Genomic DNA, 18,531 nt, shown 5'->3' on the forward strand with positions numbered 1-18,531 from the left:
AATTAGCTTCGGCAGCGTAGTAAATGTGAAAGATCATTTTGCAAACTCAAGAACCCCCTCCTTGGATGGCTAAGGGTGTTCCGCTAACTCCAGACAGCGACATTATGAAAGGCAAGGTGGAGGTCCACGTTGTTCCCAGACACCCTTTGCCAATAAAGAAAAAGTAAGGTGACTTGATCCTGAGAGCTGACAGCACTTTCTTTATCAACACGCCCCAAGTTTTGTAGAGCAGCAAACAGAACATCTGGGTTGGGAAACGCAGGCAACTTCAGGTTCTTCCCTTGTGTGTGTGGGGGGACTGAGGCCAGCAGGATGAAACATTGAACCTTGCAGCTGGCTCTGGGCCCTAGAAGAGCCAGGCTAGGCCAAGCTGCGGGGTCGCGAGCCAGATCCCCCCCCTCCAAGCTCCGGGGCGGGCGCCGCGCACTGAGTCCCCCCCCCCCCCGGGGGGCGGCGCGGCCCGAGGCCCCTCCCCGCGGCCGAAGCCCAGGCGGGTGACGCCAAGCAGCGGCCGGGAGCCTAGGGGGCCGGGCGGGCGGGAGCGAGGGCAGGGCAGGGGGCCGGCCGAGGCCACTCGCCTCTTTAAATATGGATCGCGGGCTGGCGCTCGCCGCACAGCTTCGGCCGCCTAGCCCATCCCCGAGCCCGACCCCGGCTGCAGCGTCGGTTCCCGGCAGCCACACGGAGAGTCGGGCGCACACGCGGGAGCTGCGGGAGGCAGAGTAGAGTGGAGCCGCCCGGCTGCCGCCCTTCCCTCCCGGAGGCCCGCACCTCCGCTCCGCGTCGCCGCTCCCTCCCCGCGGGGGCGGACCCTCCCGCCGCTGCCTTCGCCCCTCCGCCGCCTCCCCGGCGCAGCGCGCACCCACCCCGCGCCAAAGTTACGACTGCTGCCCCGTGCGCGCTGCGACCGGCCGCGCCAACTTCCCAGCCCACGCCGCCCGAGTCCCCACAGTCCCCCGCCTCCAGCCCCGGCGGCGCGCGGGGCAGAGCTTAGGTGGCAGCGGCGGCCGAGGTGGCGGCGAAAGCGGCGGCGGCAGCGGCGGCGGCGGCCGCTGCAGCCTCACACTCAGTCGCCAAGCTGGAGGAGCGACGGAAGCCCGACCCTAGGAGGTGAGTGGCCCGAGCGGTGGCTGGGAGGGTCGGCCACGTCCCTAAGTCTCACCCGCGCCGTGGGTACTGGGGTGGCGGGCGCGGGCCCCGGGGCTGGTCCCGCAGCGCGCGCTGGCGGCCTCGCCGTGTCCAGGGAGGGACGCAGACAGAGAAAGAGGGAGAAAGGAGAGAGAGAGAGAGAGAGAGAGAGAGAGAGAGAGAGAGAGAGAGAGAGAGAGAGAGAGAGAGAGAGAGAGAGAGAGAGAGAGAGAGAGAGAGCAGTGGCGGGCCAGGCATCCCCTGGACTGGGCGCCCGCCAAGTGTGGACACCGCTGCTGCTGCTGCTGCTGCGGAAAAAGTACTTTTTATTCCGTCTTAAGAGTTCAGATGACGAGTTTGGGTGGTTCTCTTTTGCCCCTACTGCATAGCCGCCTGCACGTAACCGGGCGTTGTTGCCACGGCTGTGGGGCCAGTGGACGCCCCGGCTGGGCTCGGGAGCAGTGACACTTGTGTTCCCCAGAGCCCGGGTGGTCACAGTTTCGCTGGGAACCTGCCTGAGGGGGGGCACACCCCCAGATCCTTAAGCTGCGGAGGTTGGGGAGCCATCGAGGCCGTAGTCTCCACTCTCCTTTGCGCTCCAGGATCGGGCAGTTGCATCTCTCCCTGGCACGCCAGAGGCGGGGGTGAGTCAGGCAGATTCTCTGCAAGGGGCGCACATTTATTTGCAAGGGAGAGACAGAGGTTAAACTGGGATTTCTGTTGGCTGGCGATGGGGGAAGCTCTGCACAGGTACTGGGCAGCTTGTACATCTTGGCAAGGACAGGTGATTCCTTTCTTAAGTGCATTTTACTTAGCCTTTACCAGTCTGTTAATAACAGCCGCTGAGCAACAGCAGCTAACTGCAGCAAGCGCCACAGAGAGGAAAGTTCTCCAAGAACAAAAGGGGAAAAAAAGAAAACCTCAACTTGGGGAAACGCCAAGGAAGCATTTCTGCTCCGGGTTCTAGCACCGTAGTGCACTTCTCCCCAGTCACTGTAGTTTTGCCGTCCTTCACTCCTGGAGGCCCCACCTTCTCAGCTTGGTCGCCTGCAGCAAGTTCTTCCAGTCTGAAGCTGAAGTGCTGAAAGACTTTTCTCACCTGCTTTCCACTCACTCCTCTCTTCCCTTTCACTTTAGTGTCAGACAGACTTGCTCCTGGTCATAACTCCTTGACACCAGGCTGCCGTACACACAGCCTTGAATCCTGGAGAGGCTCGCTCTTGAGGTGCTGCACTGCACAGAACTTTCCCTTTCTTTATCGCGAACTTAGGGCTGCATGCAGTATTATCTGAATTGAAGTGTGTATTGCTCACTAGAGCTTATTTTCATTTTTATTTGAATAGACTCTCACTGGTAGCCAGGCCAGTACTGGGTGGCTTCAAAAAACGTTTCTAAGAACTTTGGTCCTTGTGTCTGTCACAGTGACGTTACTTTCCAGTCATTATTGTACTTAGATGAGGTTATTTGTACTTCATTCAATGGAAGCCTGCCTGCTTCGAAAGCTTTCATAACAGATAAAAACTTTTACTTTCATTTTAAAGTTAAATCTAAATAGTATGCTGCTCTCTTATGTTAGGTTGTGAAACTGAATGGTTTTACCTTTATTTCCGAGTCTAGGCAAGATGGCACAAAACCTCCCAAACGTACATAGGATAGAAAACATAGGACTGCTATGAATTCTTGAGACGTTAGGGCATCTGTACAGATGGGGTGAGAGATAGAAAATGGGATATTTTGGTAGTGGCAGGTATATTTGAGAAAGCAGAAAACCTCAACCCTTTGCATTAGTTTTGTGGCATGAAATTTTCAGTATCATTATCTATTTGGTGGCTATTTTTGAAGACTTAAAAATACATACAGAGAACGTAAGCCTTTCAGGTGATCAGAAGTAGGCTCAGCCGGGCGTGGTGGCGCACGCCTTTAATCCCAGCACTCGGGAGGCAGAGGCAGGCGAATCGCTGTGAGTTCGAGGCCAGCCTGGTCTACAAAGTGAGTTCAGGATGGCCAAGGCTACACAGAGAGACCCTGTCTCGAAAAACCAAAAAAAAAAAAAAAAAGAAAAAGATTTATTTAGGGGCTGGAGAGATGGCTCAGTGGTTAAGAGTGCTGCCTGCTCTTCCAAAGGTCCTGAGTTCAATTCCCAGCAACTACATGGTGGTTTACAACCATCTGTAATGTATTCTGATGCCCTCTTCTGGCCTTCAGGTGTACATGTAGACAGAACACTATATACATAATAATAAATAAATAAATCTTAAAAAAAAAAAAAAAAAAAAAAAAAAAAAAAAGAAGTAGGCTCAATTTATTGGTGCATTTCTTTTAGTTCACTTTGTCAGCATAAGAGAACTTGCAATGTTTGCATGCAGGTGCTGTTGTTTTAAATGATTAGAAGACGTTTGGATTTATAGAACTATTGTTTAAGAGCGAGACAGGCAATTGTAGGAGAGGGAAAGAAAAGTGTTAGAAACCAGGCAAGCTTTGGGATATCTCCCAGCACACCCTGCTGGTAATCTCATTTATCACTGAGCTCTGGCAAGTGCAATTTGAAGATTCTGATCTCTTGTTCCCATAGCATGCGCAAGAGTCTGGCCATAGCTCACATCTTAAAAGGAAGACACAGCACCTAAGGAAGGAAAGGGAGCACACTTTAGCTGGTGAATCCCTGCAGACAACCAGCTCTCCCTGCCTGCCTCTGAGGGCGCTGTGGTCTGCGAGGACTGCCATTGTTAGGGGAGCCAACCCTGGGAGAGTTCACTGCTGCTGAAGCAGAGCTCAGACACTCCTGGCAGCTGGTTCCCTGGTGTTCATTTTCAACAGTAGGAATAAAGTCCTAAGCCTGGATCTGATGCATAATCAGGGCTGGATTGGAAAGAACAGTGGAGAACAGGAAAATCGAATGGTGATTAATGCTTCCAAGTTTTTTGTTTTGTTTTTTTTTTTTTCTTCTTCAACCATGGTACATGACTGTTCGGCCAGAGGAAGCTGCAAGCAGAATGCTTACCTTGTTTGATGTTGTTCTTTTTAGGATGACTTTCGGCCCATGACATTTGTTTTTAATGGAGTCCTTTAGCAAAATAAGCAGGCGAAGAATACCCAGGGACCAAATAATGCTTTACCAAACTAGATATTACTGCTTGTGTGTATAGGTATTTTTAGGAGATAAACTGATATAACATCAAGGGTACATTGTATACATAATTTTTTTTTGCCTATATCCCAATATTTACACACTTGGTACATTTTTGTTACAAATGCTCATGTCCTAACTTGAAGGTATTTTAAAAAAAGATTTATTTATTATTTATACATTATTCTGTGCACACGTGTGCCTGCCCACCACAAGAAGGCACCAGCTCTCATTACAGGTGGTTGTAAGCCACCAGCTGGTTGCTGGGGATTGAACTTGGGATCTTTGGAAGAGCAGACGGTGCTCTTAAACCTCTGAGCCATCTCTCCAGCCCTAACTTGAAGGTATTTCATATACCCACCACTACATGTCCTTAGCTATTTTTCCAGCTATAGATGCACATAGTCTTTTACACAGCACTGTCTAATTTGCATATTTCTGCACAAAGACCATACAAACCCAGAGGTGGCTCATTTTACTACTACTGTAATGACCCCGAGGCATTGACTTGCACTGCATTTCTCTGGCCTCAGTGGTGAGCGGAAATGTCAATTAACGAGGCACCAAAAAGAAGGTGAGGGAAGGGAATGCATGGTGAGGCCTTTGTTTTCAGGCCACAAGAAGGGAGCGACAAAGTGTTTCTTCCCGTCTTACACAGGAAGGTCACGGTGCTGTATTCCTTAGTAACAATGTCTTTATTGCCTCTGAATTAGGAGATGTATTAAAAAAAAGATGGCAGTAAGATGGGGCATGGTGGCGCCCCACCGTTAATCCCAGCACTCGGAAGGCAGAGGCAGAGGCAGGCAGATCTCTGTGAGTTTGAGGCCAGCCTGGTCTACAAAGAGAGTCCGAGGACAGCCAGGCCTGTTACATGGAGAAACCTTGTCTCAAGCAAACAGAACAAAACAAACAAGCAAACAAAAAGATGGCAGTAGAAATAGTAATAGTAGCAATGGTGAAGCCGGTTTCATCTGTTGTTTGTGGATCCAAAACATGGCACTTCCTCCTGAAAACCAAGCCCATGGAAGGTGTTATCATGCGTACCGGGAGGACTAGAAAGCCAAGACAGAGAACTTTACCTTTAAAAAACATCCCGGAGAGTTATTGGAGTGCCCACTCTATCTGCAGAATGCTGGTACATCTTCATCAAATGACTGTAGTGGAGTGGATGGTATTATCTTAGTCACACAGGAGGAGAGCAAAGCTGAAGAAAGCTTGTTCGGCTGCATGCAACATTCTTTACTGCCTCCAGGCAGCCCCGCCCATCAGCAGTGCCCACTTGCTCCGAGACTTTGAGGTTCTAGATTCTACAATGCTCAACATATGTTGTCCCCGCTAGATTTTTCAGTTTGGCTGTATCCATTTTAGCTTCAGTCTTGGGAGCTAAGTTTATTTCCATGGAGAATTTACACAAAAGTAAATTACAGGAAGTTAAGACTTCGAAGGACGTAAGTCGACAACTGACAGCTTGGAGTTTTTTTTATTTTTTTATTTTTTTCCTCTTCTTGTTGCTTTGTTGAATTTGTATTAGAAAGCTTAGAAAAGCTTTAGGTAGAGTTTCTGGGATACTTTTGGGAGGCATTAAAGTAAAACAACCAGAAAAGCAAAAAGAGAAAGGGCTACATTGTATTGAAACCTGTTCTTTTTTTTCAGTGACATAGTAGGAAAGTGTTTCCTAATGTCACTATTAGAAAGTGGGACGTTCTTATTTGACTTTGTAACTATTCTCCCTGGCAAATGGCCTGCACTATATTGTTTTCAAATGAGTAAGGTTGAGGGGTCTGGCCTTTTCTATTACTTTGCTTGCATGGGATCTAGTAATATGGCCATCTACTTGACATGCTATCTCACAAGAAAGGCCTTTAGCAGCAGAGAGAAGTCATACTGAGGAGGACTCTCATCACTCCGGAGCTCCCTTAGAGTCTGCCCATGTGAAGCACATTTGACTTATGACTGTTACACAACCCCTAATATCACAGGCAACTGCAAACAAGAAAGTAGAGAGAAGAAATGGCCCGAGATTGTAGGTACCCAGCAGATGCTGAGCCGAGAGTAGACAAAAGGCTGCCAACAGTACTAAAGGATAGAACCTGGGACCTGATAGTGTCATGTATAGCACCCCCACCTCTCTACTTTCTTTTTTTAAATTTTTTATTATTTATTTTTTTTCTTTACTTTCTTTTTCTCTCTTCTTCCCTGCCTCATGGGCTTAAATTTTTATTGAGGTGCAACGTGTAGCCAGAACATCACAATGTCATTAAAACATCATCAAATAGCTCAGTAATCTACTTGAGTGAATCTATCCATGGAACCAGCAATCAAGATGCAAGCCAGTGGCAGCCTCAGAAGCCTCCCCTCCCCTCCCCTCCCCTCCCGTCTCCTCTCCTCTCCTCTTCTCTCCTTCCCTCCCCTCCCCTCCCTTCCCCTCCCCTCCCCTCCCCTCCCCTCTCCTCCCCTCTCCTCTCCTCTCCTCCCCTTTCCTCCCTCCCCTCTCCTTTCCTCCCTTCCTCTACCCTCCCCTCCCCTCCCCTGTAGACAGTAACTTCTCCCTTCTGAGGCCATAGGTTACTTTACCTATTACTCAATTTTCCACAACTCAGCCATGATGTGGCGTGTGCCTTGTGGGTCTCATTTCTGTTAGATGCTGTGTTTGGGAGACTCATTCTCGGTTCATGTGTGGAAAGTTTGTTTATTCTTATTGTTCTGAGGCATTTTACTTTTGGTGACTAGCAGGGCACATTTATCTGTTCCATTCTCGATGGACACTTGGGTTGTTTTCAATATGTGTTTATTATGAGTCGTGCTGATGTGAGTATTCTTGAGTACGTCTTTAAGTAAGTGTGGAGAACTCAGCGTGTGTTGAGTTCGGTTGTTAGCTTTGGTTTAGTAGATGGTGCAGATTCATCCTCCTGTGAAAAACGGGCTCTTATGTGCTTTATACATTTCACCTGGTCTGTGCGTGTATATCGCATCATGAATTTCATTTACATTGTCAAACGTACTTTTTCAAATGTTTATCAGGCATACCATTGGTTTAATCCATATATATATGTATATATATACACACACATATATATGTGTATATATATACATACACACACACATATATATATAAATGAATATATATCTCCTAAAGTTTTTGTCTAATATATTATCCCAAGTAAGGAAGTTTTTTTTTTTGTTGTTTGTTTGTTTGTTTTTTCAAGACAGGATTTCTCTGTGTAGCCTTGGCTGTCCTAGACTTGCTTTATAGACTAGGCTGGCCTTGAACTCACAGCAAATAGCCTGTCTCTGCCTCCTGAGTGTTGGGATTAAAGGCATGCGCCACCAGGTTTTAACACCTGGGAAGTTAACTGCATTTACTTGTTTTGAAAGCACAGCTAGTCAGGCAGACTCGCTCATCAGTCCTGTCATCTGCTAAGTACTTTCAGTACATAAAGAGAATAGGGACATTTAAACTTGACTGTCCCAATGGTAGGGATCTGTGAAATTCCTTAAAAAATAGCCTACAGTCCAGCTTTGAAGCATTACTCAAAGGCGTGCAGTACTTGCCTTGTCCTCAACAGCAGCTCAACATGACAGTCATTCAGCTAGTCAGGTGGCACTCGTTGCCCAGTGTTTGATGGAGATACGTTCAGAGTTAACAGGAGTCGACCGACAGGAGTCGAAGACACAAATCTCTTCTCGTTTGATTTCGGAAATTAAAAAAAAAAAAAATCAGTTTTATTTGATTTTTTTCCTTCACCAAAGTCACTATAAAATTCAGCTCACAGAGGCGTTTCCAGGCACCGACAAAAATGAAGTTTATTAAGCTTTGCTCCGAGTTTTACATATGTTAGTTATTATCCTCAGTGTGTTCTGCAGTGTTCTTTATTCTTGCCTTGAGCTGTGCCAGCGCCGAGAGCAATTGCTGGCATATTAATCAATGCTTAACTGTGTGAATGAACAACATGTTTCATTATCTTTCTTAGGTTCTTCCTCTGAGTAACTAAAACTGCGTCTTGCCCCCTTTCCTCTAAGACTTTTTTAACTCTCTGTTGATAAAGCTGACTTCTGAACAGCGCTTATCAAACATTCGGTTGGGAAGTGAGTCTGACAGCCAGCAGTTTGAGATTACCCACTTCATTATATGGGTCACATTAAGTCTGCGCCCCATGTAACACACACCAAACCTAAAGCACCCTTGAAGACTGATTATATTGCTCTTCACTGCATGGAAGATTCCCCCAAAGCCTACACACTGCATATTTTTAGCTTCTTTAATTAGAGTGCTAGGCAACAAGTTTCCAGATCTAGAATACTGTGGTGGCTCCTCCAGTGTGGAAACTTTGGAAGCCATGTTGCACACAGAAGTGAACATTTAAGGATGCATAGTAACTGAAAGCCAGAGCTGGTAAAGGACCCTCTCCACTCAGTGTGTGTACAGTGTTTCTCACCTACGCAGGTTGTAGCACTGAAGTCAAGGTGCAGAGCACACCCCTGCCAGCGCTCTGAACCAGCAGCTCTGGTTCTTGCTTCACAGCCAATGGATTCACTTTAAGGAGTCATTCTTGCCGGGAGGTGGTGGTGGCGGCGGCGGCGGCGGCGGCGGCGGCGGCGGCGGCGGCGGCGGCGGCGGCGCAGCACGCCTTTAATCCCAGCACTCGGGAGGCAGAGGCAAGCGGATTGCTGTGAGTTCAAGGTCAGCCTGGTCTACAAAGCGAGTCCAGGACAGCCAAGGTTACACAGAGAAACCCTGTCTCGAAAAACAACAAACAAACACATAAACAACAACAACCACAACAGGTGGTCTTGTGGGATGTTATTTTTATTGTAGTATAAATAGAATTAAATCTGTGTATGTATGTGCGTGTGCGCGCATGCGCGTGCCTCCACGTGTGTGTTTTGAGGATCATGTGTTGCTCTTAATCAGTGGGTTTCACTTTACAAATCAGGCTGGCAGCTCAAGGAAGACGGGTTGTTATGTGGACATCTGGTTACATTTTTGTTACCCCAAAGGTGATATTTTTTTTCTTCTTTCTCTTTTATTGGGGTGTACTTATCTATTTATTTACTTGCTTTATAGGGCGGTTAGCTCTCTTGGCTGCTTTGTTCCCCTCACTTAGGTGTATCTGTTTTGTGGTTCTCTACTGAGCCTGGAACACAGTTGTTCAGGATTGTGCGCCAGGTTGCATTTATAGGGCTGCTTACGTTTTAGCTGCAGGCTTCATGTATGCTTGATCTGGATGGGATGACTGAATGAGAAATGAACTTTTCTGCTCATAGTAGGCAGACCTTGTTTACTGGTGCAGGCATAATGTAACGGGAAAGGAGAATAAACACCAAGGGTGACCCTGGCCTTGGCAAACTAGTGCCTCAGACAATTACTCTTCGCAAACACCTTTCCTTCTGAGAGGTTGAACTGATGGTCTTAATGCCAATAAATGCAGGCATATGCAGCTACTGCTATATTTACGCTGGCAGCAAGGGTCCTCCTTCTGGTGGCTACTCAGCACTTGGGTTTTTTTTTTTTTTTTTGTTTTTTCGAGACAGGGTTTCTCTGTGTAGCCTTGGCCATCCTGGACTCACTTTGTAGATCAGGCTGGCCTCGAACTCACAGCGATCCGCCTGCCTCTGCTTCCCGAGTGCTGGGATTAAAGGCGTGCGCCACCACGCCTGGCCACTTGGGGTTTTTGAAAAATTGATATTATGGATCTTTTCTGAAGGACAGTGGTGTGTGTGTGTGTGTGTGTGTGTGTGTGTGTGTGTGTGTGTGTGTGTAGTTTAAAATTAAGATTTATTGCTTTAAAATCTCGTATGATGTGTATGCGCGTGCACATACTCACGTGAGTATGTGCACAGGGGTGCAGGTGCCCAAGGAGGCCAGAAGAGGGCCCCAGAGCTCCTGAAACTACAGTTAAAGACAGCTGTGAGCTGCCATGTGGGTGCTGGTAATTGAAGCTGGGTCCTCTGGAAGAGCAGCTAGTGGTCTTTACTGCTGAGCGGTCTCTCCAGCCCAAAGGATAACTGTTTTTGAAGAGCTAGATTATGACAACTTTAGAGTCTAAACTGGTGCAGAAGAGAAGTGAATATACGTTTGCATTCCTAGTGTTCTCAGCAGTGAGCGCTGCTGTCTGTGGGGCTTGGTAGAAGGAATAGACCTAATGTCTTTAACACGCGTTTTACAGGAACTTGGGTATTGGTGGCTGCACTCCCGAGGTCCACTTCTTGGGAGGTGCATGATCACAGCCGCAGCAAAGCAGCAGTTTCCCTGCTTGGCACATTCCTTCATTCCTCTGAGTTCTGGAGACTGTGGCCTTAGGAATGTGAGATGAGCATGCACCCCTTAGCAGAGCTGGGCCTCTTGGTAGGGAGCTTGTTGAAGCCCTGATGATCCCTGTCAGTCACCTCAGGGAAATGCTGAGCCTTAGCAGATCAAGCAGGAACACACAGTTCACACATTCGTGCGGTTACAAGTTGAGCTTCTTTGCCAGGGGAACAAGAGAAGGCGGATGGGGATGTGTCAAAGGATTTAGATAAAACGCCATCAGATAGTTTCCCTTGAAAACGCATTAGGAAATAAAATGAAAACACATCTAAAATCATCAGAAGAAGATAAAGCTCAAGCGTTCGGATTTCTTTTCCTGCCACCACTTTTGGCTCTGAGTTCTAACTGATCACCCCATTGTTCCTTCCTCCGCGCTTTACCACGCTCACAGGGCGGCATGCTGTTCTGTGCCGTGTACCTCCTCAGTTTGAGGTGTGCATCTCTCGTGCTGTGGCCCATGGCTGCACAAGTTAGATCTGAAGTCCCAGCCACTCAGGGAGACAGAGGCAGGAGGATCTCTATGAGTTCAAGGCCAATCTGGTCTACAAAGTGAGTCCAGGACAGCCAGGGCTACACAGAGAAACCCTGACTTGGAAAACTTAAAACAAACAAACAAACAAAACAAGCCAAAAAAACCAAACTTAGGATGCCTGCTTTCTCTGAACTAGACTTGTAGAGGAAATGACTGCAGGTTGTAGCTGACGCACATTGCTGTCCTGCCCCTCAGTACACTTCTTGTGAAATTTCTTATTAATGAGGTTTGGGCTCCAGTAACTTTGGGGTAAAACTTTGTTAGAAGTATTTGTTTTCTGTAATTACCCCCTGGAAAACAATCTATTTTGATATGCCTGCCTCATTTGGTTTCTGTGTTGTACACAATCTTACTACTTATTTGACAGTAAAATTATGAGTAGTGTTCTGAAGGGGCTTTTAAAATATATTTCTGTGTGAGTGCGTGTGCATGTGCATGTCTGTGCGTGAGGACCAGAAGAGGCCATCACACCCCTCGGATCTTACAGGCATTGGCTGATCGCACTGACTGTTACTTGGGTGCTAGAATCCAAACCGTGGCGCCCCTCCCTTTTTATTGTGTCGCTGGTACTTCGAGGCATTGGGTCACATCTCCAGTCCCAGCATCTTCTTTCAGAATCATATAGGCTAAGAAGAAGTGGTAAAAAACGTAGGGCAGAAAGTTTCACCATATCCTTTATCCAACTTCCCCCACTTTCGTTTTTTTTTTTTTTTTTTTTTTTTTTTTTTTCGAGACAGGGTTTCTCTGTGTAGCCTTTGGCTGTCCTGGACTCCCTTTGGAGACCAGGCTGGCCTTGAACTCGTAGGGATCCACTTGCCTCTGCCTCCCGAATTCTGGGATTAAAAGGCGTGCGCCACCACCGCCTGGCTAACTTCCTCCACTTTTAGGATTCCTAAAAGGCATTTTAACTTGCTGCTTCCTCATTCAAACTATTTTTTATGTTGATCATATTTTGCAGGTTGAAGTTGGAGCTTTAAGTTCAGATGTTCTTACAAAATCTTTGAAAGGTGTTATATAAATATATAAGTGAGTGAGAGTAATAGTTTTGGGCATGAGAATATTATTATATCTCCGTGTTAGGCGTATGTTAACGTGCCTTACAATGTATGTGAAGGCACGGCGATTTCCGGTGATTTCTAGCTCATCTTTTGTTTGAATGTATAGCATTTCTAGTGAAACCTTAGTATGTTTCACTATTCCTTAGTATGCTGAAAAATAATACACTTGGACGCATATTTGAGACTTTAATTATTTTCTTCTGAGGGATTTCAAATACTATTTGTCCTGGTGTTTGACTTTATGATGTATCTAGGGGGCGGTACAGTGGGTAGGGAGCAGTGGACTGCTCTTCCAGAGGACCTGGGTTGAGTTCCCAGCGCCGACGTGGTGGCTCAAAACCATCGGCAACTCCCGCTTCAGAGGATCCAGTGCCATGTTCTGGCCTCCCTGGGCACTGCACACACACATGGTGCACGTACATACATGCAGGCAAAACATTAATTCGCGCATGTACACAATTAAGACATATGTTAAGAAAAGAATACTCCTTAGGGGATTTTATCCTATATTTCACGATTGATATGGTTGGAAAGGTGGAGAGAAGTACAGGGCACGTAAGGAGTGCAGGAGAAGCCATAGCCCAGTGGTTCTCAACCGGCGTGTGTGTCGTGACCCCTTTGAGGGTTGAACGACCCTTTCGCAGGGGTAGCATTATCAGACACCCTGTATATCAGTTATACAGCAGCAAATTTTCAGTTGCGAAGTAGCAACGGAATTAATTTTATGGGTGGTGTTCACCACAACATGAGGAACTGTATTGTGGGTAGCTTGAGAGCCCCAGTCATAACCAAGGGCATCTAATGTAGTGGGTGCTTGTCAGAACTGCTTATCACACTGAGAAACTGGCTGCTCCAAAGGGAGAAGATCTGGGGAGATCTCCAGGGGACTCATGGGTTCGCACAGTTGAAGAAAATGGACGCACTTAGGGCACAACTCTAATCTTCCGGGGGCAGGTCTCTCTTTATCCATCACCTTACCTGGAGCCGTTCTCCTTCCAAAGACCTCTGTCCGCTCGGCTCACTGGTCATTGTGTGGAATTCTCTCTTCTTTAGTGCTGCTATAAGATGTCACTGAGCCTCGATCGTGGCAATTTCTGGGATGGTGTCTCTTTCCTGGCTTGTCCTGTCTCAGCTCTTACCTTGACCAGAAGACACTGTGTGCCTTGTTGCCCACAAGGTTGTGAAATGAGCACATAGACGTTGTGAAATTGCTCCGAACCCAGTCTCTTTGCCACTAGTGAAGTTATTGCATATTATTTCTTGGTTTGAGATAATTCCACCAGGCATAGATTATTTGCTCCCTGCCCCACCCCAAGAATGCGGTAAATTTTATTTCCTAAAAGTTTATGAATCGTTGTCAAGGGGTGGGAGGTTGGCTTAGAGGGCAAAGTATGCGCTGCACAAATAGGGGTCCCCAAGGTTGGGTCTCCAGCACCTGTGCAAAAAGCCAAGAGGATCCTGGGAACTCATCCACTGTAGCCAATTGCTGAGCTCCAGGAGCAGAAACAGACCCTGTATCCAAAATGAAGTGGAGAGAGAGAGAGAGAGAGAGAGAGAGAGAGAGAGAGAGAGAGAGAGAGAGAGAGAGAAAGACACCTAGTGCTGACCTCTGACCTCTACATGCACATGCATGGGTGTGTGTGCCTGTATAAATGTGTGTACACATAAACACACACACACACACACACACACACACACACACACACACACACACCCCACACTTAACGCCCATAGGAGTCATTGTGTTTTAAAACTTCTTTCAGTGTGACAATGTGTTCACAAATTAGATCTTAGGAAGTCCAGTGTGACATCTTCCCACGTTGGCTGCAGCTCTTAGCTTCTGTGGCGGATGGACATACGGGCTTGAACAGCTTATTAAAGCCAGAGCAGCAGCAAAAGCAGGCTAGAGCTTGTAGGCTTCCAGTGGGTTCTGCTTGGAGGATGGCTCTAAGTGTAAACCCAGGGTTCAGTTTGCAGATGGTGTCCAGGGATGTAAGTGCTTAGGAGGGTAGTGCCTTGGGCAGAAATGGGATGGAGCCAACACCCGCAGCTTGGCCTGTCAGGGATGCACAGTCTAAGGGGTCAAAGAAGGGGAGTTGGTTATCTTGAGGAGCCCGGTTCTGGGAAATTGTGAACCTGTCTGCTTGAGTTAACAGGAGCGGTCCACTTACCTACTATTGTTGCTGTGTCAAATATTCACTTCAGTATGATTTTCTGATTACTGATGCTTACCTAATTAGGGTCCAAAGTAAAATTGTCTTAAAACATTTCTGATGTTCATCATTATAAAATGAATTGCCTACCCTTATCTCCCATCTTAACGAGACATTAAGTGATTTTCCGTTTTGCCTGCCTCTCTGTCCTCATTATGCAGTTGTGTGAGCATGTCCACGGTGGAGATGTGCAGAGTGATTGCTACGTTGCTGCTAACCAATTTGTCCATATTCTTATGCCTTACTGTCTGATTAGACAGCTCTGGCACCTTTAAAAAAAAAAAACTATAAAGTGTGGATACTTCTATCTTGGAGAGAAAAGTGACACCCTCACGGAGACACTGATAATCAACAAAGGTCTGTGTCAAGGGCGTGAGAGGAAGGCCGAGAGCATAATCGGCAGGTGCTGGGAGTAAGAGCAGGTCTCAGGAAGATGCTCAGCTCCTGCCACTCTCAGTTTTGTTACTGAAACCTCCTTGTACCATTGGGGCTGGTGAAAAGTTCTATAATTTTCTGTGTCCTCTGTGACAGTCAGTTCTTTCTAGTGCTGCGTAAAACTGTCGGCTCTGGAGCCGGAGGGCCTGCGCGCCCGAATCCTACTTGCAGGACTGTCTCCTGACGTGTGTACCTTGAGCAGCTTCTGAGGCTTCACGGATAGTCTACAGGGTCTTGTGCTGAGGAACAATACTTGGCTGAGGGGGAGAGGAGTGAACAGAAAGCAGAAGTTGGAGTGTATGACAGGAGCACAAAGGCTTCAGTGGGTCCCTAGAGGGACTGCCAGTGATTCCTGAGGTGTCGTACCTTGAAGTGAGGGGAACAGGCCTTAGAACTGTGTATCAACCAGCCCTGCTGTACAGGGCAGCTTGTGGAGGCGTTGTGGCGGGTGGCTTTGTGCTCCTGGCTCTTAGCTTAGTTCACCCCACTCAATTCCCATGGCTTAAGTGATTTAGTGGGCACAGAGTACTTAGAAAAGTACATGAGAAGTTTCCTTTGGTGTTTTCCAGCTCTCCCTCCTCCTTTGTAATATGACTCTTGTGAGTCTGAAACTAAGTGCTTTATAAACATAATCATTATTTTTTAATTTAAATTTAATTAATTTATTCAGATTACAACTTAATTGTTATCCCATCAGTTGTATCCTCCCATTCCTCCCTCCCACTTTCACCCTATTCCCCTCTCCTAGGTCTAAGACCGAGGGGGACCTCCTCCTCCACTATATGGTCATAGGCTATCAAGTCTCATCTTGGTAGCCTGCTTATTCTTTCTTTGAGTGCCATCAGGCATCCCCACCAAGGGGAGGTGGTCAAATATGGGAAACATAATCACTATTAATGTTTCCTAGTTCTTCCACTGAGAAGAAAATACCTGGCAATATATTAGGGACGTTCTAATGCATTATAATGCGTTGCGTGCCTTCTAATCATTTACACATGTTTATGGGAAAGGTCAGGAAGGAATAAGTACTGATGTTAAATTTTAAAATATTTGACTTTTATGGAAGGCAAGGTTTTTAAGAGAGAGAGAGAGAGAGAGAGAGAGAGAGAGAGAGAGAGAGAGAGAGAGAGAGAGAGATATTTTAGCTTCCATCAAAGAAAAACAGACAGCACTCTCTATCGAAGCAGAGTCATTCTGTTCATTTGTGCAGAGCTCAGGAGAGCTAGCTGTAAGGAAAGGAGCTTATGACATATGGCGGGTCTAGTCTTCATCTCACATGTTGCCCTGGTGCTATGTGAAGATGTGAGCGCCTACAAACAAGGGAGGTAACACTGACAGTTAAATGACTTTGTTCCTTAAACATTCAGGAATTATTTTAAACAATGTTCCAATATTTAAATCACACCAATATAGAGTAGGACACCTAGAGTATTTTAGAAATCTGGTTTTGAGTTAAATTAATGTTCTCGTGGGCATTAGCCTCTGCTAGTTCATCTCCTACTTAATGGAGACATGGTTAACTCCCTTGGTCAGTTTTTGTGTTCTCATTAGTGACATGAGTGCAAAGCACTTTGAAATGGGCTCCCCTATATGGTATCTATGTCATATTCTTCTTTCTTTCTTTCTTTCTTTCTTTCTTTCTTTCTTTTTTTAAGACTGTCTGATTGCACTGTTAACATTAGTCATGAAATGTGTGAATCAATATCTAATGACTGGCCTATCCCCCTGGAGCTAGCTGCGTGGAAGAGAGTGCAATTCCTTCTTGGAATGGTCTTTTAAAAAGACTTATTATATTTTTAATTATGCTTCTGTATGTGCGTATGTGCACATGAATACAGGTGCCTGCAGAGGCCAGAAGAGGGCATCGGATCCCCTGGAGCTGGAGTTTCAGACATTTGGTAGCGGCCCCACATGGGTGTTGGGAACCAAACTTTGGGCCCTCTTCAAGAGAACAATTGCTCTTGACCAGTGACCCCCCTTTCTAGCTCCCAAATTGTATTTTTAAAGTTTTCTGCTGAGCTGGACGTGGTGGTGCATACCTTTAATCCTAGCACTCAGGAGGCAGAGGCAGGAGGATCGCTGTGAGTTCGAGGCCAGCCTGGTCTACAAAGTGAGTCCAGGACAGCCAAGGCTACACAGAGAAACCCTGTCTCAAAAAAAAAAAAAAGATTTTCTGTTGAATTCAATCTCTACTTCAGCCCAAGTTACTCATAGGAGCCTTATTATTTATTTTTGAAAGAAATGAGAATGCTAGGAGTGATCCATGAAAACTAGTTGACTTACGTATTTATTATTATTTATTTACATATTTGCATATTCACTGCTATTTAGAAGGAGAAGATCATGTGACACACAGCATCAGCCTGAATCAATGCAAAATTTTGTGTTACCTTAATTCTTGGGCATTAGCTATACTTTTTAGTGGAACAGTCTTCTGGGTTCCATGCAGAATTTCATAGTTATTTATTGGTTCTGACACATGAGCGTAATGGAGATCTTACTTCAGCAACTAGTAAAAAAATTTTTTTTAACAACCTATTGAGATTAGAAAACTGAACATACTTAGGATCTCTCTTTAGTATTTGGCTGGAGACTGTTTGGGAAGAATGAATATGGATAAAATAGTTAAAGTTAACTAGTACATATGTAAACATGTGTTAAAGTTTAAATGTGAGTAGCAAAACCTCATCCCATAGTAAGCTCTTTATAAAGGCAAAAATGTTTGTGTTGATTAGTTTTTGACAACTTGATACAAAATGGAGTCATTTGGGAAGGAGGAACCTTAATTAAAGAAGTCTTCAATAGATTGGCCTGTAGGCGTGTCTGTGGGGCATTTTCTTGATTAATGATTGATGTGGGAGGGGCCAGCCCACTGTGGGTGGGGCTATGCCTGGACCGTGATCCTGGGTTGTATGAAAAAGCAAACTGAGCAAGTGAGTATGCAGCCCGCAGCCCGCCTCTACCCTCTATGGCCTCTGCTTCAGTTCCTGCCTCCGGATTCCTGCCTTAAGCTCCTGCCCTGGTTCCTTGAACGACGGACTGTGGCCTGTAGGCTGAAATAAGTCCTTTTCTCCCCCGAGGTGATTTTGGTCAGTGTTTTTAATCACGACCATTGAAAGCAAATTAGGACAGTGACTCTTAGAGCTGCATTTTGGGAGTTAGAACACATAAACAACCTTTTAAGAAAACTGTGGGATACTCTTCAATAGGCAGACAGCCCATATGCAAGAAAGTTAGGCAGGCGTAGCTTTTAAGTTTCAAGAACAGCACCATGACTTTTGGGTAGACGGTTTCGTTTCTTACTTTGCAGGAGACAATAGAGAGCAAGAATATCGACCCCAAACTTGGTGGAGGCAGGAATGCCTTCTGCCCTTGTGGGTCTAATCCCAGGTTCAGTGCAGTTAGTGTGTGGTGGCTTTCAAGATGTTTGTCTCATAACTTCTGCTTGAGAATGACTTATTATTATTATTATTATTTTTTTTACAAAAAGGCAGAAAAAAAACCTCCATCCCCCAAAGCCCTACTTAATGTCCCCTCTTCTCCTACTTTTCTGCTACCTTCCTCCCGCGATTCTTACTCTTTCTTCATTTCCTCCTCCTACCTGTAGTGGGCTCTGTCTGTCTGTCTGTCTGTCTCTCAATTTGTATGTCTTTGTTTTTAAATGTATGTAGGTTTTGCCTGCATATGTCTGTGCACCACATGTATGTGATACTTGTGGAAGCAAGACGAGG

The 18,531-nt window shown here is 46.1% G+C and overlaps 1 protein-coding gene across 1 annotated transcript in view; it reads left to right on the forward strand.

Moving 5' to 3' along the window:
* The first annotated feature begins 962 nt into the window (after positions 1–962).
* The window catches only part of Slc4a4 (solute carrier family 4 member 4), a 321,412-nt gene continuing 303,843 nt past the window's right edge, over positions 963–18,531 (forward strand). The window contains exon 1 of the mRNA XM_051170376.1: positions 963–1,110. The gene's annotated coding sequence lies outside the window, so the exon portion shown is untranslated. The remainder of the gene's footprint in view (positions 1,111–18,531) is intronic.

The sequence above is a fragment of the Acomys russatus genome, chromosome 28 (assembly GCF_903995435.1).
Source record: "Acomys russatus chromosome 28, mAcoRus1.1, whole genome shotgun sequence".
Classification (NCBI taxonomy): Eukaryota; Metazoa; Chordata; class Mammalia; order Rodentia; family Muridae; genus Acomys; species Acomys russatus.